This window comes from Oncorhynchus clarkii, chromosome 23, assembly GCF_045791955.1.
Source record: "Oncorhynchus clarkii lewisi isolate Uvic-CL-2024 chromosome 23, UVic_Ocla_1.0, whole genome shotgun sequence".
Taxonomy (NCBI): Eukaryota; Metazoa; Chordata; class Actinopteri; order Salmoniformes; family Salmonidae; genus Oncorhynchus; species Oncorhynchus clarkii.
This window is the reverse complement of record NC_092169.1, coordinates 31161983-31184763: the sequence shown is the minus strand read 5'-3', so window position 1 is coordinate 31184763 and position 22781 is coordinate 31161983. Positions and strand designations below refer to the sequence as shown.

Genomic DNA, 22781 nt, shown 5'->3' with positions numbered 1-22781 from the left:
CCTGTTCCGTACGAGCTCGGTCTTCCACTCTATCTATCTGGTCAGTGAACATTTCACTGTGGTCGCATTGGACAATCAATGGTTAGAGAGTTGTTGGGTGGGTTTGAATGAGGTTGAATGAGGTCCTCTCCTTTGTGTGTGAATCCTAACAATCATCCCTTCCTGTCTCACCCTTTGATCTTTGTGTGTGTGTCACCCTGTCCCAGTCTCTCTCCCACTGCTCAGATTAAAGCATTAGACCCACCCCTCTCCTCCTCTCTTCGGGGAACATGTTTTTGTGTCACATTTAGCCCCATCCCACAGACCTGATCCAGGGGAGATACAGGGGAGGCTACTCCACAGTTCTCTACTTTAGTGGTTCTAGCTAGTCCCAGCATGTGGGTGTGTGTGAAGTGTGGGGGTCAGAGAGACCCTATCATTTACACAAGGGAGGCAGTGAGAGAGGGAAAGGTTGAAGGGGGGGTGAAAGAAGGAGAGGGGGGAGTGGGAAGGGGAATGGAGAAAGAGATGGAAATGTGTTAGATCATTTGATCAATAGCTCTGGGCTATGATCTAAGGCCTGTTACGTCGTTAGATATGAAGTGTGTCCCAAATAGCACCCTAGTCCCTATATAGTGCACTACTTTTGACCAGAGCCCCACTGAGGGGGATGGGCCAGAGGTCAGAGCTTCCCATTCTGTTATTCACATGGGTCCCACTCCATTTAATCCCATTTTTCATAGAGAAAGAAGAAAAAGCTGAAGGTGATTTCACCCCGAAGGAGAGGGGGGGACCTTCCCACATCCCCCTTCCTCTCCTCTTCATTCTCCTTCTCCTCCTCCTTTTCTCTTATTAAACCCAGCATCCTAATACTTGGATATCACAGAGTGGGATGAATGAGAGAGAGAGCGGGGGAGAGAGAGAGAAGACGAAGAGAGAGAGTGAAGGTGGATTGTCAGATTTGAATATCTCAGCATTAAAATGCACAAAAGCGGGAGAGAGTGTCTTGAGGGGAAGCTTTGACATCTCCTTCACTCTCATGCTTTCAAGTCAGACGAGTTCTCTGCTGTCACTATAACCCCTGGTGGGGAGGAGAGAAGGAGGAGGGGGGAGAAGACTGGGAGGAGAGGGTGGCAGAGGAGAGAAAAGGAGAGGAGAGAATGAGAGGATAGGTGAGAGAAAAAAAGGAAAGGAGAGTATTTAAAATGATGTATTTATTCAGGTTAAATACATTGAGTCCATGGTCTCATTCACAAGGATGCCCTGATCACAGAAACATAACAATCAAATACAATATGAAACAAAACAGCAATCAATATAATATCAATATAAATAAATAAAAATACAGCACCGCACAACATTTAAGAAAAACAGTTACATCCCTCAATCAATACTTTAAATTGCCCAAGAGGAACCAGAACATTCAATTGTAATGAGTTTAGTAAATTGTTTAAGCAATGAGGTGCATTAAAAACTAAAGGCAGATTTACCTAATTCGGTGGAGACCCGAGAAACCTCAAGAGTTAACCAACCCTATGAACGGGTTCGATAACACATGGTTTTATACTTCAAAAACAAAGTTGGGTAAGTTCCAAATCAAATAAAAAGTTATTTGTCACATACACATGGTTAGCAGATGTTAATGCGAGTGTAGCGAAATGCTTGTGCTTCTAGTTCCGACAATGCAGTAATAACAAGTAATCTAACTAACAATTCCAAAACTACTGTCTTGTACACAGTGTAAGGGGATAAAGAATATGTACATAAGGATATATGAATGAGTGATGGTACAGAGCAGCATAGGCAAGATACAGTAGATGGTATCGAGTACAGTATGTACAAATGAGATGAGTATGTAAACAAAGTGGCATAGTTTAAAGTGGCTAGTGATACATGTATTACATAAGGATACAGTCGATGATATAGAGTACAGTATATACGTATGCATATGAGATGAATAATGTAGGGTAAGTAACATTATATAAGGTAGCATTGTTTAAAGTGGCTAGTGATATATTTACATAATTTCCCATCAATTCCCATTATTAAAGTGGCTGGAGTTGAGTCAGTGTCAGTGTGTTGGCAGCAGCCACTCAGTGTTAGTGGTGGCTGTTTAACAGTCTGATGGCCTTGAGATAGAAGCTGTTTTTCAGTCTCTCGGTCCCAGCTTTGATGCACCTGTACTGACCTCGCCTTCTGGATGATAGCGGGGTGAACAGGCAGTGGCTCGGGCGGTTGATGTCCTTGATGATCTTTATGGCCTTCCTGTGACATCGGGTGGTGTAGGTGTCCTGGAGGGCAGGTAGTTTGCCCCCGGTGATGCGTTGTGCAGACCTCACTACCCTCTGGAGAGCCTTACGGTTGAGGGCGGTGCAGTTGCCATACCAGGCGGTGATACAGCCCGCCAGGATGCTCTCGATTGTGCATCTGTAGAAGTTTGTGAGTGCTTTTGGTGACAAGCCGAATTTCTTCAGCCTCCTGAGGTTGAAGAGGCGCTGCTGCGCCTTCTTCACGATGCTGTCTGTGTGAGTGGACCAATTCAGTTTGTCTGTGATGTGTATGCCGAGGAACTTAAAACTTGCTACCCTCTCCACTACTGTTCCATCGATGCGGATAGGGGGGTGTTCCCTCTGCTGTTTCCTGAAGTCCACAATCATCTCCTTAGTTTTGTTGACGTTGAGTGTGAGGTTATTTTCCTGACACCACACTCCGAGGGCCCTCACCTCCTCCCTGTAGGCCGTCTCGTCGTTGTTGGTAATCAAGCCTACCACTGTTGTGTCGTCCGCAAACTTGATGATTGAGTTGGAGGCGTGCGTGGCCACGCAGTCGTGGGTGAACAGGGAGTACAGGAGAGGGCTCAGAACGCACCCTTGTGGGGCCCCAGTGTTGAGGATCAGCGGGGAGGAGATGTTGTTGCCTACCCTCACCACCTGGGGGCGGCCCGTCAGGAAGTCCAGTACCCAGTTGCACAGGGCGGGGTCGAGACCCAGGGTCTCGAGCTTGATGACGAGCTTGGAGGGTACTATGGTGTTGAATGCCGAGCTGTAGTCGATGAACAGCATTCTCACATAGGTATTCCTCTTGTCCAGATGGGTTAGGGCAGTGTGCAGTGTGGTTGAGATTGCATCGTCTGTGGACCTATTTGGGCGGTAAGCAAATTGGAGTGGGTCTAGGGTGTCAGGTAGGGTGGAGGTGATATGGTCCTTGACTAGTCTCTCAAAGCACTTCATGATGACGGATGTGAGTGCTACGGGGCGGTAGTCGTTTAACTCAGTTACCTTAGCTTTCTTGGGAACAGGAACAATGGTGGCCCTCTTGAAGCATGTGGGAACAGCAGACTGGTATAGGGATTGATTGAATATGTCCGTAAACACACCGGCCAGCTGGTCTGCGCATGCTCTGAGGGCGCGGCTGGGGATGCCGTCTGGGCCTGCAGCCTTGCGAGGGTTAACACGTTTAAATGTCTTACTCACCTCGGCTGCAGTGAAGGAGAGACCGCATGTTTTAGTTGCGGGCCGTGTCAGTGGCACTGTATTGTCCTCAAAGCGGGCAAAAAAGTTATTTACTCTGCCTGGGAGCAAGACATCCTGGTCCGTGACTGGGCTGGATTTCTTCCTGTAGTCCGTGATTGACTGTAGACCCTGCCACATGCCTCTTGTGTCTGAGCCGTTGAATTGAGATTCTACTTTGTCTCTGTACTGGCGCTTAGCTTGTTTGATAGCCTTGCGGAGGGAATAGCTGCACTGTTTGTATTCGGTCATGTTACCAGACACCTTGCCCTGATTAAAAGCAGTGGTTCGCGCTTTCAGTTTCACACGAATGCTGCCATCAATCCACGGTTTCTGGTTAGGGAATGTTTTAATCGTTGCTATGGGAACGACATCTTCAACGCACGTTCTAATGAACTCGCACACCGAATCAGCGTATTCGTCAATGTTGTTATCTGACGCAATACGAAACATCTCCCAGTCCATGTGATGGAAGCAGTCTTGGAGTGTGGAGTCAGCTTGGTCGGACCAGCGTTGGACAGACCTCAGCGTGGGAGCCTCTTGTTTTAGTTTCTGTCTGTAGGCAGGGATCAACAAAATGGAGTCGTGGTCAACTTTTTTGAAAGGGGGGCGGGGCAGGGCCTTATATGCGTCGCGGAAGTTAGAGTAACAATGATCCAAGGTCTGGAAGCTTGTGTAGTAGAGCTTTGTAAACAAAAAGAGAATAGTGAAGTGATCTACGGGACTTTAATGAGGACCAGCCAACGTTTTGATACAGCATGCAGGTATGAATATTATAACTGTCACCTGTGATAAAACAAAGGGAGCTATGGTCAAATCAAATCAAATTTTATTGGTCACATAAACGTGTTCAGCAGATGTTATTGCGGGTATAGCGAAATGCTTGTGTTTTTAGCTCCGACAGTGCAGTAGTATCTGACAAGTAATATCTAACAATTTCCCCAATATATACCAACTACACACAAATCTAAGTAAAGGAATATATTTAAGAATATATAAATATATGGACGAGCAATGTCAGAGCGGCATAGACTAAGATAAAGTTCAATAGTATAAAGTGCAGTATATGCATATGAGATTAGTAATACAAGATATGTAAACATTATTAAAGTGACTAGTGTTCCACTTATTAAAGTGGCCAGTGATTTCAAGTCTATGTATATAGGCAGCAACCTCTGATATTCCAGTGATGGCTTTTTAACAGTCTGATGGCCTTGAGATAGAAGCTGTTTTTCAGTCTCTCGGTCCCAGCTTTGATGCACCTGTAATGACCTCGCCTTCTGGATGATAGCGGGGTGAACAGGCAGTTGTTGTCCTTGATGGTCTTTTTGGCATTTCTGTGACAGGTGCTGTCGGTGTCCTGGAGGGCAGGTAGCTGGCCCCTGGTGATGCGTTTGGCACCACCTTCTGGAGAGCCATGCGGTTGCGGGCGGTGCAGTTGCCGTATCAGGTGCTGATACAGTGCGACAGGATGCTCTCAATTGTGCATCTGTAAAAGTTTGTGATGGTTTTAGGTGCCGAGCCAAATTTCTTCCGACCCCTGAGTTTGAAGAAGCTCTATTTCGCCTTCTTCACCACACTGTCTGTGAGGGTGGACCATTTCAGTTTGTCAGTGATGTGTACGCCGAGGAACTTGAACCTTTCCACCTTCTCCACTGCGGTCCCACCGATATGCTTGGGGGGGGGGTGCTCCCACTGCTGTTTACTGAAGTCCACGATCATCTCCTTTGTTTTGTTGACGTTGATTGAGAGGTTATTTTCCAGAGCCCTCACCTCATCCCTGTAGAATGTCTCGTCATTGCTGGTAATCCAGCATACTACTGTTGTGCCGTCTGCAAACTTGATGATTGAGTTGGAAGTGTGCATGGCCACACAGTCAGGGGGTACAGGAGGGGGCTGAGCACACACCCTTGTGGGGCCCCAGTGTTGAGTTTCAGTGAAGTGGAAGAGTTGCTTCCTACTTTCACCATCTTGGGGTAGCCCATCAGGAAGTTCAGGACCCAGTAGCACATGGTGGGGTTTAGACCTAGGGCCTCGAGTTTAATGATGAGCTTGGAGGGTACGATGGTGATGAATGCTGAGCTATAGTCCAATAACAGCATTCTTAAATAGGTATTATTTTTGTCCAGATGGGATAGGGCAGTGTGCAGTGTGATGGCGATTGCATCGTCTGTGGGTCTTTTGGGGCGGTAAGAAAATTGAAGAGTTTCTAGGGTGACAGGTAAGGTAGAGGTGATATACATTTTTATTTAATAAAAAAAAAAAAAAGATTTCACCTTTATTAAGTTAACCAGGTAAGCTAGTTGAGAACAAGTTCTCATTTACAACTGCGACCTGGCCAAGATAAAGCAAAGAAGTGTGACACAAACAACAACACAGAGTAACACATGGTATAAACAAGCGTACAGTCAATAACACAATAGAAAAAAATAAAGTCTATATACAGTGTGTGAAAATGGCGTGAGGAGGTAAGGCAATAAATAGGCCATAGTAGCAAAGTAATTCACAATTTAGCAGATTAACACTGGAGTGATAAATGAGCAGATGATGAAGTGCAAGTAGAGATACTGGTGTGCAAAAGAGCAGAAAAGTACATAAATACAATATGGGGATGAGGTAGTTAGATTGGGTGGGCTATTTACAGAATGACTATGTACAGCTGCAGCAATCGGTTAGCTGCTCAGATAGCCGATGTTTAAAGTTAGTGAGGGAGATATAAGTCTCCACTTTCAGCGATTTTTGCAAATCGTTCCAGTCACTGGCAGCAGAGAACTGGAAGGAAAGTCGGCCAAAGAAGGTGTTGGCTTTGGGGATGACCAGTGAGATATACCTGCTGGGGCGCGTGCTAAGGGTGAGTGTTGTTATTGTGACCAGTGAGCTGAGATAAGCCGGAGATTTACCTAGCATAGACTTATAGATGACCTGGAGCCAGTGGGTCTGGCGACGAATACGTAGCAAGGGTCAGCCGTCTAGAGCATATAGGTCACAGTGGTGGGTGGTATAAGGGGCTTTGGTAACAAAACGGATGGCACTGTGATAGACTGCGTCCAGTTTGCTGAGTAGAGTATTGGAAGCTATTTTGTAGATGACATCACCGAAGTCGAGGATCAGTAGGATAGTCAGTTTTACGAGGGTAAGTTTGGCGGAGTGAGTGAAGGAGGCTTTGTTGCGAAATAGGAAGCCGATTCTAGATTTAATTTTAGATTGGAGATGTTTAATATGAGTCTAGAAGGAGAGTTTATAGTCTAGCCAGACACATAGGTATTTGTAGTTGTCCACATATTCTAGGTCAGAACTGTCCAGGGTAGCGATGCTAGTCAGGTGGGCGGGTGCGGGCAGCGAACGGTTGAAAAGAATGCATTTGGTTTCACTAGCGTTTAAGAGAAGTTGTAGGTCACGGAAGGAGTGTTGTATGGCACTGAAGCTCGTTTGGAGGTTAGTTAACCCAGTGTCCAAAGAAGGGCCAGATGTATACAGAATGGTATCGTCTGCGTAGAGGTGAATCAGGGAATCAACTTGAGCAAGAGCGACACCATTGATATATACAGAGAAAAGAGTCGGCCCTAGAATTGAAACCTGTGGACTGCCAGAGGTCCGGACAACAGGCCCTCCGATTTGACATACTGAACTCTGTCTGCAAAGTAGTTGGTGATCCAGGCATGGCAGTCATTTGAGAAACCAAGGCTATTGAATCTGCCGATAAGAATACGATGACTGACAGAGTCGAAAGCCTTGGCCAGGTCGATGAAGACGGCTGCACAGTACTGTATTTTATTGATGGCGGTTATGATATCGTTTAGTACCTTGAGCGTGGCCGAGGTGCACCCGTGACCAGCTCGGGAAATCGGATTGCACAGCAGAGAAGGTACGGTGGGATTCGTAAGGGTCAGTGATCTGTTTATTAACTTGGCTTTCAAAGACTTTAGAGAGGCAGGGCAGGATGGATATAGGTCTATAACAGTTTGGGTCAAGAGTGTCACCCCCTTTGAAGAGGGGGATGACCGCGGCAGCTTTCCAATCTTTAGGGATCTCAGATGATACGAAAGAGAGGTTTAACAGACTGGTAATAGGGGTTTCAACAACAGCAGCGGATCATTTTAGAAAGAGAGGGTCCAGATTGTTAACCCTAGCTGATTAGTACGGGACCAGGTTTTGCAGCTCTTTAAGAACATCTGCTCTCTGGATTTGGGTGAAGGAGAAGCTGTGGAGGCTCGGGCAAGTAGCAGCGGGGGGGCGGAGCTGTTGGCCGGTGTTTGGGTAGCCAGGAGGAAATCATGGCCAGCCGTAGAGAAATGCTTTTTGAAACCTTCAATTATCATGGATTTATCGGTGGTGACCATGTTATCTAGCCTCAGTGCAGTGGGCAGCTGGGAGGAGATGCTCTTGTTCTCCATGGACTTTATGGTGTCCCAAAACCTTTTGGAGTTGGAGCTACAGAATGCAAATTTCTGTTTGAAAAAGCTAGCCTTTGCTTTCCTGACTGACTGCGTGTATTAGTTCCTGACTTTCCTGAACAGTTCCATATCGCAGGGACTATTCAATGCTATTACAGTCCGCCACAGGATGTTTTTGTGCTGGTCAAGGGCAGTTTGATCTGGAGTGAACCAAGGGCTATATCTGTTCTTAGTTCTACATTTTTGAATGGTGCATGCTTATTTCAGATTGTGAGGAAATTACTTTTAAAGAACGATCAGGCATCCTCGACTGACGGGATGAGGTCAATATCCTTCCAGGATGCCCGGGCCAGGTCGAATAGAAAGGCCTGCTCGCAGAAGTGTTTTAGGGAGTGTTTGACAGTGATGAGGGGTGGTCGTTTGACCGCGGACCGATAGCGGATGCAGGCAATGAGGCAGTGATCGCTGAGATCCTGGTTGAAAACAGCAGAGGTATATTTGGAGGGCAAGTTGGTCAGGATAATATCTATGAGGGTGCCCATGTTTACAGATTTAGGGTTGTACCTGGTGGGTTCCTTGATGATTTGTGTGAGATTGATGTCATCTAGCTTAGATTGTAGGACTCCTGGGGTGTTAAGCATATCCCAGTTTAGGTCACCTAACAGAACAAACTCTGAAGATAGATGAGGGGCAATGAATTCACATATGGTGTCCAGGGCACAGCTGGGAGCTGAGGGGGGTCTATAACAAGTGGCAACAGTGGGAGACTTATTTCTGAGAGGTTAATGTTTAAAATGAGAAGCTCGAACTGTTTGGGCATAAACCTGGAAAGTATGACAGAACTTTGCAAGCTATCTCTGCATGATCTCGGATTAGTCTCTCAAAGCACTTCTTGATTACAGAAGTGATTTCTACGGTGCGATAGTAATTTCATTCAGTTACCTTTGCTTTCTTGGCTACAGGAACAATGGTGGCCATTTTGAAGCATGTAGGGACAGCTGACTAGGATAGGGAGAGACTGAATATGTCCGTAAACACATCATCCAGCTGGTCTGAGCATGCTCTGAGGAAGCGGCTATGGATGCCTTATGGGCCGGCAGCCTTGTGCGGGTTAACACGCTTAAATGTCTTACTCACGTTGGCCAAGGAGAAGGAGAGCCCACAGTCCTTGGTAGCGGCCCGTGTTGGTGGCACTTTGTTATCCTCAAAGTTTAGCTTGTCCAGAAACAAGACGTCGGTGTCCGCGTTTTCCTTTTGTAGTCCGTGATAGTCTGTACACCCTGCCACACACATCTCGTGTCTGAGCCATTGAATTGCGACTCCAATTTGTCTCTATACTGACGTTTTGTCTGTTTGATTGCCTTGCAAAGGGAATAACTACACTATTTGTATTCTACCATATTCCTTGACATGTTTAAATGCGGTGGTTCGTGCTTTCAGTTTTGCGTGAATGCTGCCATCTATCCATGGTTTCTGGTTAGGTTAGGTTTTAATTGTCACCGTGTGTACTGTACAACTCCTATACATTTCCTTATAAACTCAGTCAACGTATCAGTATATTCGTCAATATTATTCTTGGAAGCTACCTGGATTCTATCCCAGTCCGCGTGATCAAAACAATCTTGAAGTGTGGATTCCGATTGGTCAGACCAGCGTTGAAAAGTTCTTAGCATGGGTACTTCCTGTTTGATAGAACTTCGGTAGCCTTTTCCTCAAATTTACTTTGTTTTAATGCCCAGCTACAATAAATGCGTCCTCAGGATATGTGGTTCCAGTATGCATAAAGTCCAGTGAAGTTCTTTGAGGACCGTTGTGGTATTGACTTGAGGGGGGATATACCGGGCCGTGACTAAAACCGAAGAAAATTCTCTTAGGAGATTATTCGGTCGGCATTTGATTGTGAGGATATCTAGGTCAGGTGAACAAAAGGACTTGAGTTCCTGTATGTTATCACAATTACACCATGAGTCGTTAATCATGAAACATACACCCCCAACCTTCTTCTTCCCCGAGAGATATTTATTCCTGTCTGTGAGATGAACTGAGAACCCAACTGGCTGGACTGACTCAGACAGTATATCCAGAGAGAGCCATGTTTCCGTGAAACAGAGTAGGTTACAATCCCTGATGTCTCTCTGGAAATAAACCCTCTCCCTGAGCTCGTCAACTTTATTATCCAGAGACTGAATATTAGCGAGTAATACACTCGGAAGCGATGGGTGGTATGCGAACTAGAAGACCACTCCGAGTACCTCTCCTCCAACGGTGTTATTTTGGGTCTGCCTCTGGAATCAGTTTAATTGCCCTGGGGGGTGCGAACAAAGGATCCGCTTCGGGAAAGTCGTATTCTTGGTCGTAATTCTGGAAGTGTTGGTGAGTTACCGCTGCTCTGATATCCAATACTTCTTCCCGGCTGTATGTAATAATACAAAAACAATTCTGGGCTAACAATGTTTCCTAAGAGCTAGAAGCAAGGTAGCCTTCTCTGCCAGAGCCATTTTTTTTTTACATGGCATCCAAAGGTATTAAGAGTAGTGGCTGCTGCATTCTGGTAAAGGGTGTCACCACAGGAACGTTGACTGTACAGTCTTCTTCATGCTGTTTAGGGAGAGGCCAGATCTATTTCAAAAAAATAAGCCCCCATTAAATCTTAGTTTTTTAACTAGCTCATCAGTATGTTTTTTAAATGTAAATCCTTGTCAATCAAAACTCGAAACTTTTTTTTGTCTTGCCCACATTAAGTAAACTACATAACCAAAACTAAGTGGACAACTGCTCGTCGAACTTATCATTCAAAAATCATGCCAGTAATATGGAGTTTGTCCCGCCTTTACTGACATAACAGCCTCCACTCTTCTGGGAAGGCTTTCCACTAGATGTTGGAACATTGCTGCTGGGATTTGCTTCCATAAAACCTCAACAGCATAGTGAGGCCGGGCACTGATGTTGGGTGATTAGGCCTGGCTCGCAGTCGGCGTTCCAATTAATCCCAAAGGTGTTTGATGGGGTTGAGGACAGGGCTCTGTATAGGCCAGCCAAGTTCTTCAACACCGATCTCGACAAATAATATCTGTATGGATCTCGCTTTATGCACGGAGCCATTGTCATGCTGAAATAGGAAAGGGCCTTCCAACCTGTTGCCACAAAGTTGGAAGTACGGTATCGTCTAGAATATCATTGTATGTCTCAGTGTTATGATTTTACTTCACTGGAACTAAGGGGCCTAGCCCGAACCATGAAAAACAGCCCCAGCCCATTATTCCTCCTCCACCAAACCTTACAGTTGTTAGCTCTAGCAGGGCAGAAATTTGATGAACTGGCTTGTTGGAAAGGTGGCATTCTATGGCGGTGACACATTGACAGTCACTGAGCTCTTCAGTAAGGACATTCTACTGCCCATGTTGGGCTATGGAGATTGCATGACTGTGTGCTCTATTTTATACACCTGTCAGCAACGGTTGTGTGGCTGAAATAGCCAAAGCCACTAATTTGAAGGGTGTCCACATACTGTTTATACATAGTGTACAATGCCTTGTCTACAGTTGGGACAATGGCATACATAACAGTATCGTTTGCATACAGACAAAAGTTTTAACAATTAGACCAATATTATTTATGTAAATTGTAAAAAGAACAGGTCCCAATACAGACCCTTGAAATTTGGAAAGGCAAGATCATCTGGAAATTGGATGGTAGTTATCTAAGTCAGAAGGATCTCCTCCTTTAAGTAGGGGGAGGACATGTGCCGCTTTCCAGATCTTAATGATAACACCAGAGGTAATCGATTCTGCAATAAGTGGGGCAGAGAGCTTCAGTAAGAATTGATCAAGTGAATCAGCCCTATGGATTTTTTTTTTTACATCAATCTTTAGCAAATCCTACATCATAGACATCAAAGGAAAGGAAAATAAAGTATGTGAGTCTGTTAGTGCATCATTCTCTACAATCTATTCTGAGGTGACTAAAGGTCTCCCTCTAGTGGAATGAGAATAATTTTCAGAGCCTATCCTTTCAAACAGGTGGCCAGCTGTAGCAAAATGGTTATTAAAAGCACCAAAAAATTCAATTTTGTCTAGTTTAAGGCTGTCAAAAGCTGTTGGGAAAATGAGGGGGTGGAGTTTTGTTTAAAAGATTTTACCACTTTTCAGAAGTTAGCTCAATTACCACCACTCTCTGATACACAATTCAATGAATATGTTGATTTTGCTTTTCTAACCAGAAATAGACATCCATTTCTCAAATGTCTGAAAGACTGCCAATCAGTCAGTCTAGCTTTAGCTCAAGCTTAAATTCGTTCCTGTAATTTCAAAAACAATTCATTCGTGAACCAAGAATTTGATCAAACAGGAAAATCAAACAATGAAGGGCCTGATCGGAGTCAGTGATCAAGTGCCTTCCCAAAGTATTCACACCCCTTGAGTTTTTCTACATTTTGTTCTGTTAAAGTGTGGGATTGAAATGGATTTAACCCTCCTGCTGTGGTCCGGTCGAATTGGACCGAATTATTAAGTTTTCTCTCTGAAAAATGTAGTTCACTTAATCTGATTGTCTTAAGGTTCCATGACTTTGTCCACACAGGACATCTGAACACACAAAATACATTTTGATGATTTTCATTACATTTTGGGTGTTATATCATTTGTATACCTGTGGTGATCCCGGTCAAAAATGACCGGTCATTAGAAATGAATGGGTGAGACTACAATTAGAGTATAAAATTGAGTTCAGGCACATGCCCAATCATCATCAGATTCCACTTCCTCTCCCAGAACCCCAGATGCATGTCTGTTTGAGCACACGCACACACACGCACACACACACACACACAAACACACACACACACACACACAAACACACACACACACACACACACACACACACACAATTAACACTAACAATACTTCCGTACATCGTTTTTATGTGAGTAAAAAATCACGACACCTGTGATAGAAACAGGAAGTTTCTGGACATGGTTCAAAAAAGTTCCATATAGCACTATGGCCACAAGCCAAAGACCCCTTACTTGGCAACATACAAACCATTTGTTTTTAGTTTGTACTGTAAGAGAGAGAGAGAGAGACTTCTCAAACTTTGTTGATCTACAACAAGCTTTTAAATCAATGTGGCATGTGAGCCTGCTATACAAATTGATGGAAAGCAGTGTTGGGTGAAAAAACATACAACATTATGAAATCCATGTACACAAACAATATGTGTGCAGTTTAAATTAGCAAGAAACCCACACATTTCTTTCCACAGGGCCGTGGAGTGAGACAGGAATGCAGCTTGAGCCCCACCCTCTTCAACATATATACAGTGGGGCAAAAAAGTATTTAGTCAGCCACCAATTGTGCAAGTTCTCCCATGATGAGAGAGGCCTGTAATTTTCATCATAGGTACACTTCAACTATGACAGACAAAATGAGAAAAAAAATCCAGAAAATCACATTGTAGGATTTTTAATGAATTTATTTGCAAATTATGGTGGAAAATAAGTATTTGGTCAATAACAAAAGTTTATCTCAATACTTTGTTATACACCCTTTGTTGGCAATGACAGAGGTCAAACGTTTTCTGTAAGTCTTCACAAGGTTTTCACACACTGTTGCTGGTATTTTGGCCCATTCCTCCATGCAGATCTCCTCTAGAGCAGTGATGTTTTGGGGCTGTTGCTGGGCAACACGGACTTTCACCTCCCTCCAAAGATTTTCTATGGGGTTGAGATCTGGAGACTGGCTAGGCCACTCCAGGACCTCGAAATGCTTCTTACGAAGCCACTCCTTCGTTGCCCGGGTGGTGTGTTTGGGATCATTGTCATGCTGAAAGACCCAGCCACGTTTCATCTTCAATGCCCTTGCTGATGGAAGGAGGTTTTCACTCAAAATCTCACGATACATGGCCCCATTCATTCTTTCCTTTACACTGATCAGTCGTCCTGGTCCCTTTGCAGAAAAACAGCCCCAAACCATGATGTTTCCACCCCCATGCTTCACAGTAGGTATGGTGTTCTTTGGATGCAACTCAGCATTCTTTGTCCTCCAACCACGACGAGTTGAGATTTTACCCAAAAAGTTATATTTTGGTTTCATCTGACCATATAACATTCTCCCAATCTTCTTCTGGATCATCCAAATGCTCTCTAGCAAACTTCAGACGGGCCTGGACATGTACTGGCTTAAGCAGGGGGACACGCCTGGCACTAAAGGATTAGAGTCCCTGGCGGCGTTGTGTGTTACTGATGGTAGGCTTTGTTACTTTGGTCCCAGCTCTCTGCAGGTCATTCACTAGGTCCCCCTGTGTGGTTCGGTGATTTTTGCTCACTGTTCTTGTGATCATTTTGACCCCACAGGGTGAGATTTTGCGTGGATTCCCAGATCGAGGGAGATTATCAGTGGTCTTGTATGTCTTCCATTTCCTAATAATTGCTCCCACAGTTGATTTCTTCAAACCAAGCTGCTTACCTATTGCAGATTCAGTCTTCCCAGCCTGGTGCAGGTCTACAATTTTGTTTCTGGTGTCCTTTGACAGCTCTTTGGTCTTTGCAACAGTGGAGTTTGGAGTGTGACTGTTTGAGGTTGTGGACAGGTGTCTTTTATACTGATAACAAGTTCAAACAGGTGCCATTAATACAGGTAACGAGTGGAGGACAGAGGAGCCTCTTAAAGAAGAAGTTACAGGTCTGTGAGAGCCAGAAATCTTGCTTGTTTGTAGGTGACCAAATACATATTTTCCACCATCATTTGCAAATAAATTCATTAAAAATCCTACAATGTGAATATCTGCATTTTTTTCTCATTTTGTCTGTCATAGTTGAAGTGTTCCTATGATGAAAATTACAGGTCTCTCTCATCTTTTTAGTGGGAGAACTTGCACAATTGGTGGCTGACTAAATACTTTTTTTGCCCCACTGTATTGGCAAGGGCACTAGAACAGTGCTTCTATCCTCAACCAAAGAGGGCCAAAAGCAGCACCCAGATCTTCTGCCCATATTCTGTTAGACCTGGGCTCTGACATTAGATCTCACTAAGACAACAATAATGTTGTTCCAAAAAAGGTTCAATTGCCAGGAGCACAAATACAAATTCCATCTAGACACTGTTGCCTTAAAGCACACAAAAAACTATACATACCTCGACATAAACATTAACACCACAGGTAACTTCCACAACACTGTGAATGATTTGAGAGACAAGGTAAGAAGGGCCTTCTATGCCATCAAAAAGAACATAACATTTGACATACCAACTAGGATCTGGCTAAAAATAGCATTGCCCTTTATGGTTGTGAGGTCTGGGGTCCGCTCACCAACCAAGAATTCACAACACCACATTGAGACTTCGCATGCAGAATTCTGCAAAAATATCCTCTGTGTACAACGTAAAATACCAAATAATGCATACAGAGCATAATTAGACCGATACCAGATAATTATCAAAATCCAGAAAAGAGTTGTTAAATTCTACAACCACCTAAAAGGAAACAATTCCCAAACCTTCTATAACAAAGCCATCACCTAAGGATAGATTAACCTGGAGAAGAGTTCCCTAAGCAAGCTGGTCCTGGGGCGTTGTTAACAAACACAAACAGACTCCACAGAGCCCCAGGACAACAACAGCAACATAATTAGACCCAACCATGAGAAAACTAAAATATAATTACTTGACACATAGGAAAGAATTTACCAAAAAACAGAGCGAACTAGAATGCTACATGGCCCTAAACCGAGAGTACACAGAGGTGGAATACCTGACCACTGTGACTGAACCAAACTTAAGGAAAGCTTTGACTACGTACAGACTCAGCGAGTATTGCCTTGCTATTGAGAAAGGCCGCCGTAGGCAGACCTGGCTCTGAAGAGAATACAGGCTGTGTACACACTGCCCACAAAATGAGGTGGAAACTGAGCTGCACTTCCTAACCTCCTGCCAAATGTATGACCATATTAGAGATATATATTTCCCTCAGATTACACAGACCCACAAAGTATTTGAAAACAAATATAATTTTGATAAACATATCTATTGGGTGAAATACCACAATGTGCCATCCCAGTAGCAAGATGTGTGACCTGTTGCCACAAGAAAAGGCAAACCAGTGAAGAACAAGAAACATTGTAAATGCAACCCATATTTATGTTAATTTTTTCCCCTTTGGTACTATTTGCACACCACTATTATCAATCAAATCATATGCATTTATAAAGCCCTTTTTACAACATCTTACATAGCCTTAATATGACATTTGAAATGTCTCTATTCGTTTGAAACTTGTGTGAGTGTAATGTCTACTGTTAATTTTGATTGTTTATTTTACTTTTGTGTATTATCGATTTCACTTGCTTTCGCAATGTCAACATATGTTTCCCATGCCATTAAAGCCCTTTGAATTTAAGTGTGAGAGAGAAAGAGAGATAGTGAGAGAGAGAGAGAGAGAGAGAGAGAGAGAGAGAGAGAGAGAGAGAGAGACATACAGAGACAGAGTTTCTAATAAAAAAAATAACAATCATTTGGTTCGCCAGTGGAGAAGCCAATTATTTCTGTCATGATAGCATGACCCCTGACCTCTGGCAACAACACTCCAGATAGACCAATCAGAAGAGAGGACTGTATTGATACCCAACCAATTGATTGTGTGAAGAAATGGCCTTCATTTAAACCATCCTTCTCTCTCGTTATCCCTCTTTCTGCAACTGTGTTTGTTTCTCTGTCTTTCTCTCTCTCTCTCTTTCTCCCTCGGTCTATCTCTCACACTCTCTCTCTCCCTCCCTCTCTGTGCTACTGTACTCAGTAAATGGCACCATCTCTTTTGCTGACGGAAGAGAGACCATCATTGATAGTCATTACATGTTGGAGAACATCATCTATTTTTTTGTGGGAATGGCTGTACTTTTCACACTGCAGATTATTAATATATTTATTGCAAGGAAAAGTTCACAATTGTATAGCCTATTACAATAGGAATAAGATGTGGAAAACTAAAACCAAACAATTCCAGTAGAAATGTCAAGTGCGGAGACTGGGGAAGATTTCCCCTTTAGAGATGATTTGGGATGGCAGGTAGCCTAGAGGTTAGAGAAGAACAGGGCAGGTGATTGGGTGGGATTCTATTCCCATCGACGATTGACATAAAGTATTCTTCTTCTTCCCCTCCAATCCATCAGCTAGAACCACAGTCAATCTGACATTTTTTTAAAAGCGGCAATCAGCAGTTGAAACAATAACAAATTGTACTCTCCACCCATTTCGTTAAAAAGCTGAGTGATGGGGTGGAGAAATGTAACCCCTCTCAAATTCATAGACAGAGCTATGGATGCAAGGATTAACATAATTCGCATAATAAACCAATCTGCCTATGTAACACTTCCGCATCTGCGGTGACAGAGCTAGAGCGGTGTCGGTCTTTTCACACAATTGTCTGTAGCGCCCAAACATTTTGGCCTATACATTAATACGACCCCTTTGTGAAAGTGAGACTCTCAGTGACACAGGCCTCACAAGACTTGTCTGAAGTCCTACTGTAGCAGTCTAAAATATTTATGTCAGTATACTGAATATGGAGTATACATGTTACATTTTTTTAACAAAAAATAAAATTGTATAGTTTTGGGATGATTCAAGAGGCCTTAAAATGTTTAATCGAAGTGCAAAATTATCCTAGGTATGACCTTAAAACTATTCCATTATAGTTAGTAGTACCCCCGCACCTCCAGCTTAGACAGGGTTTACACTCTTATGGGTTAAACTTTCTTCCAATGAAAAACCCACAAGTGTGAGCAGATCAGTTGATCTCTCATTGTTACTGTGTCAAGTGATTATGATACCAGACAGCTGCGTCTAGGTACTCTACTTCCGCCCCAATGAAATATCGACCTATCAGGAGCATCAGTAATTGCAAGGCTGATGAATGTAAAAGTAGTTATTTCAATACAATAAAATAGAAGTAGAAAAAATGGAAACAGGATGTGCTTTCAGTGCAGTTATATAAATGCGGATAGATAAATTGTTTGTCCGTGGGATTTTTTTGAAATATGTGAGACATGGCAATGAATAATATTGATATAATGACTATCATATTGAAGTAAACATGGAGTCACACAACGATATGGCTACAGATGAAATAAGTTATGATGAACTTCACAGGGTGGTGAAAGTGCACAGTAATGAGCTTGATGCTCCGTTCCAATAAATATTTAAGGTCTAATTCTGGTGACATGATGATCAATGCTTGACTGCAGTTTGACAAATATTCTCAATAATATCCATAATAGGCTAGTCTCATCATGTAGACTAGCCTATCTGCACAGTATCTGCAAGCTGTTGGCTGGAGAGCAGTGCCAAAACCAGTAGGCACATTTGCTATTTAACACAAACATTTTTGTGACAAAACTATTGGTTGAGTTGAAAATGCTATGGAAACACATTAAACTTCAGATTAGTATTTGGTTCATGAAAACTTAAATTTTGTGCGCACTACATCATCACACACTGCTTTTTATCCGCAACAAATCTGTTTGGTGGAACACCAATAAGCACATTTACTTTATGCACATTTTGAATACTCACATGAAAATCTGTCGCCAGTTGGATGGAAACCTAGCTAGATATACAAAAAGACAGATACAAGCTAGGTTTCTAGCTAAGTGGCGACAGATTTTCATGTGCATATTCTAAAATCTACATAAAGGAATGTGCGGATTTTCCCAACAGTGGTATGTTTCCTCCAAACAGACTTGATTTCACTGAAGTTTCTATGTAAGGAATAAAAATCTAAAGTTCAATGTGTTTCTATCGCATTTTCAACTCTACCGACAGTTTTGTTAGGAAATCTGCTGTGGTAAATAGCAAATGCCCCCACTCTGGCCTTGGCAGGTGCACTCTGGTCTTGGCATGTGCACTCTGGTCTTGGCATGTGCACTCTGGTCTTGGCATGTGCACTCTGGTCTTGGCATGTGCCCTCTGGTCTTGGCATGTGCGCTCAAGAAGAGAGGAAGAGCCTCCACGTGATAGATAAACCCTTTTTTGTATGGAAGCCTATGAAAGGGTGTCAAATTATGTGAGGCTTATATCATCGAATAGAAGTTTCTTAGTGTTTAGGCTGTTACAAATGTACTGTTATAAGTGGATGCACGTGGCATTTGGGAAACTTTGAGAAAGACAACATAGTTGTGCCTGTTGTTCACACGTGTATCTGCCCTCTCATTGGCTAGAATGGTCCCACTTGATTTGGCCTGCCTTCAATCATTGAGGGTGTTCGATTAATCTCACCCGGGCACCTGTGTAGGCGTGTTTTGCATAGGCTTAAAGTTTATTGTATTTGATTTGGAAGGGAGTGCCTCCCAGGCGTGAGCCGGGTGCCCTGTTCAAAGCCCACGGCGAAGTTCCTCAAAACAAAAGTGATGTAATTAAGGATGTGGGGTAATCAAATCAAATCAAATTGTATTTGTCACATACACGTTTAGCAGATGTTACTGCGGGTGTAGCGAAATGCCTAATTAGTAGGATTCTGTGTTTTCCCATGCAAAAGTAATTGCTTTTGATAACAATGCTTTATCTGCCTTCCCAATGAAAACGAGTTAGAAAATTCAAACATTTATTTTATGGAAAAGATATGTATATTTCTGGACAATGCACCATGCTGCCTTGTTGACAAAATGACAGAGCAGCAAAGATTGTTGTTCAATTTGAGAAGGGCGCTCCTCCCTCCTTTCACCCGATGACGTAACGGGCCATTGTCCCGTGCTCCGCGGCTCAGCATAGTGGAATCAGCGCATCGAGGACATGCATTTCCATTTTTAGAGCGGTCACTCGGCTATATTGTCAATATTTTAGATACTAAATTCAATTATACTGAGCTGCGGGACACCAGTCTACGGCCCTTGACGTGTACGGGCAAAAATTGAGGGAGGAGCGCTCCTCTCAAAAGCAAACACCAATCTGCCCTTTTCAGTCACGTTGCCAACAAGCCTAATGGTAAATATTTTCCACACAATATATGTTTGTTTTCAAACTCATTTTCATTGGGAAGGCAAATCAAATGTTTTTATCAAAAGCATTCACTTTTGCATTTGACAACACAAAATCCTACTCATTACTACACGTGCTTTACTAAGTCACTTTTGTTTTGACCCAACTTCGCCATCAGACAGAGCTGGGCACCTGTCTCACAGGAAAGGAGCATCAAACTCATTACCTTGCACTTTCACCACCCTATTACATTTACCATAACATATTTAATTTGAACACAGTCAATATTGCAGTGTTAAATCAACACTTAAAGAGTACATTTTAACTCCACCTGAGATAACATGGTCCCACTCTAGAGAGTATAAAAGGAACTCTGATTATGGTGTTACATTTTGAATGTGAATGTAAATGTAACAATGTGCGCTGAGAGTCGGGAAGCAAGTTTAGGGAGTGAGTGTTTTAATAAACAAACAAAAATAAACTAACAAAAATGAAAATCTCAAAACATTCTCTTTTACTCAGAGTATTATTAAAGTCACCTAAATACTTTTTTGCCCCACTGTAGGTCTAAAACAGTTTGGGTCAAGAGTGCCACCCCCTTTGAAGAGGGGGATGGCCGCGACAGCTTTCCAATCTTTAGGGATCTCAGATGATACGAAACAGAGGTTGAACAGACTGGTAATAGGGGTTGCAACAATGGTGGCGGATAATTTTAGAAAGAGAGAGTCCAGATTGTCTAGCCCAGCTGATTTTTACGGGTCCAGGTTTTGCAGCTCTTTCAGAACATCTGCTATCTGGATTTGGGTGAAGGAGAATCTGTGGAGGCTTAGGCAAGTAGCTGCGGGGGGTGCGCAGCTATTGGCCGGGGTTGGGGTAGCCAGGAGCAAAGCATGGCCAGCCATAGAGAAATGCTTATTGAAATTCTCGTGGATTTATCGGTGGTGACAGTGTTACCTAGCCTCAGTGCAGTGGGCAGCTGGGAGGAGGTGGACTTATTCTCCATGGACTTTACCATGTTCCAAAACTTTTTGGAGTTAGGATGCAAATTTCTGTTTGAAAAAGCTAGCATTTGCTTTCCTGACTGACTGTGTTTATTGGTTCCTGACTTTCCTGAACAGGTGCATATCGTGGGGACTATTCGGTGCAAATGCAGTCTGCCACAGGATGTTTTTGTGCTGGTCGAGGGTAGTCAGCTCTGGAGAGAACCAAGGGCTATATCTGTTCTTAGTTCTACAATTTTTGAATGGGGCATGCTTATTTAAGATGGTGAGGAAATTACTTTTAAAGAACGATCAGGCATCCTCGACTGACGGGATGAGGTCAATATCCTTCCAGGATACCCGGGCCAGGTCGAATAGAAAGGCCTGCTCGCAGAAGTGTTTTAGGGAGTGTTTGAAAAGTGATGAGGGGTGGTCGTTTGACCGTGGATCCATCGCGGATGCAGGCAATGAGGCAGTGATCGCTGATTGAAAATGGCGTATTTGGAGGGCAAGTTGGTCAGGATAATATCTATGAGGGTGCCCCTGTTTATGGATTTAGGGTTGTACCTAGTGGGTTCCTTGATGATTTGTGTTAGATTGAGGGCATCTAGCTTAGATTGTAGGACTGCCGGGGTGTTAAGCATATCCCAGTTTAGGTCACCTAACAGAACGAACTCTGAAGATAGATGGGGGGCAATCAATTCACATATGGTGTCCAGGGCACAGCTGGGAGCTGAGGGGGGTCTATAACAGGCGGCAAAGGTGAGAGACTTATTTCTGGATAGATTAATTTTTAAGATTAGAAGCTCGAAACTGTTTGAAAACTGTTTGCGCATAGACCTGGAAAGTATGACAGAACTTTGCAGGCTATCTCTGGAGTAGATTGCAACTCCTCCCCCTTTGGCAGTTCTATCTTGATGGAAAACGTTGTAGTTGGGTATGGAAATCTCAGAATTTTTGGTGGCCATCCTACCAAACGAGAGTGCCTGGGGACACGCAGGGCCTATGTTAACCTCCACATCTCCTGAGGAACAGAGGAGGAGTAGGATGAGGGTACGGCTAAAGGCCGGGATAGTTATGCATGGTGAGGTCACTGCATGTGTGGGAGGTGGGACAACGTTGGTATCTGAGGCATGTTGAGTGGGACTAGGGGCTCAGCAGTAAACTAAAACAATGATAAATATCCTAAACAACAGTGTACAAGACATATTGACATTTAAGAGAGGCATAAAGCGAGGCCTAATGCAATCACCAATGTTGATTGGGAGAGCTAGCTAAGACAACAATGGGTGAGACAACAACAGCTAATCAGCTAAGACAACAACAGGTAAAATGGTGATGAATGGGCAGAGAGGGTCGGTTAACTACACACAGGGCCTGAGTTTGAGGCTGGGGCCGACAGATAAACAAAAAATAACCAAAATGGAGTACCGTGATTAATGAACAGTCCTGCAGGCATCAGCTATGTAGCCAAGTGATCATATGGTCCAGTGAACAGCAAAAGATAGAACAGGGAAGCCGTGGGGTAGTCATTACTACGCTAGCACGTGGGAGACACAGCGTTTAATGTTAGCAGGCTGGGGTAAGTAGAAGCGTCTGCACAGCAGATGGAGTTACGTCGGCGGACCAGTCGTGGTGGTACGGCGGTGCGCCGTGTCGACATAGGGTCCGGGCCAGATGGCAAAAGAGGTATTGTAGTTGTAGTAATTTTGTTTGCAAGCCAGGCTTCTGGCTCTCGACTAACTGGTGCTAGCTTCGGGGCAGGGGCGTTAGCTGCTACCGAGTGGTTATAATGGCTATCTAGCAGCAATGATCCGATGCAAATATCCACCAACAAACTTTATTCTAGAGATGGCTGAATATGTTTTGACGTATAACAATTTCAGGTTTGACGATGAATACTACCTCCAAACGAATGGAACATCGATGGGCTCCACAATCGGTCAGAGCTATGCT

At 43.6% G+C, this 22781-nt stretch overlaps 1 protein-coding gene across 1 annotated transcript in view; it reads left to right on the top strand.

Moving 5' to 3' along the window:
• The window catches only part of LOC139381353 (RNA binding protein fox-1 homolog 3-like), a 753561-nt gene that overhangs the window by 271094 nt on the left and 459686 nt on the right, over positions 1 to 22781 (top strand). The window lies entirely within an intron of this gene.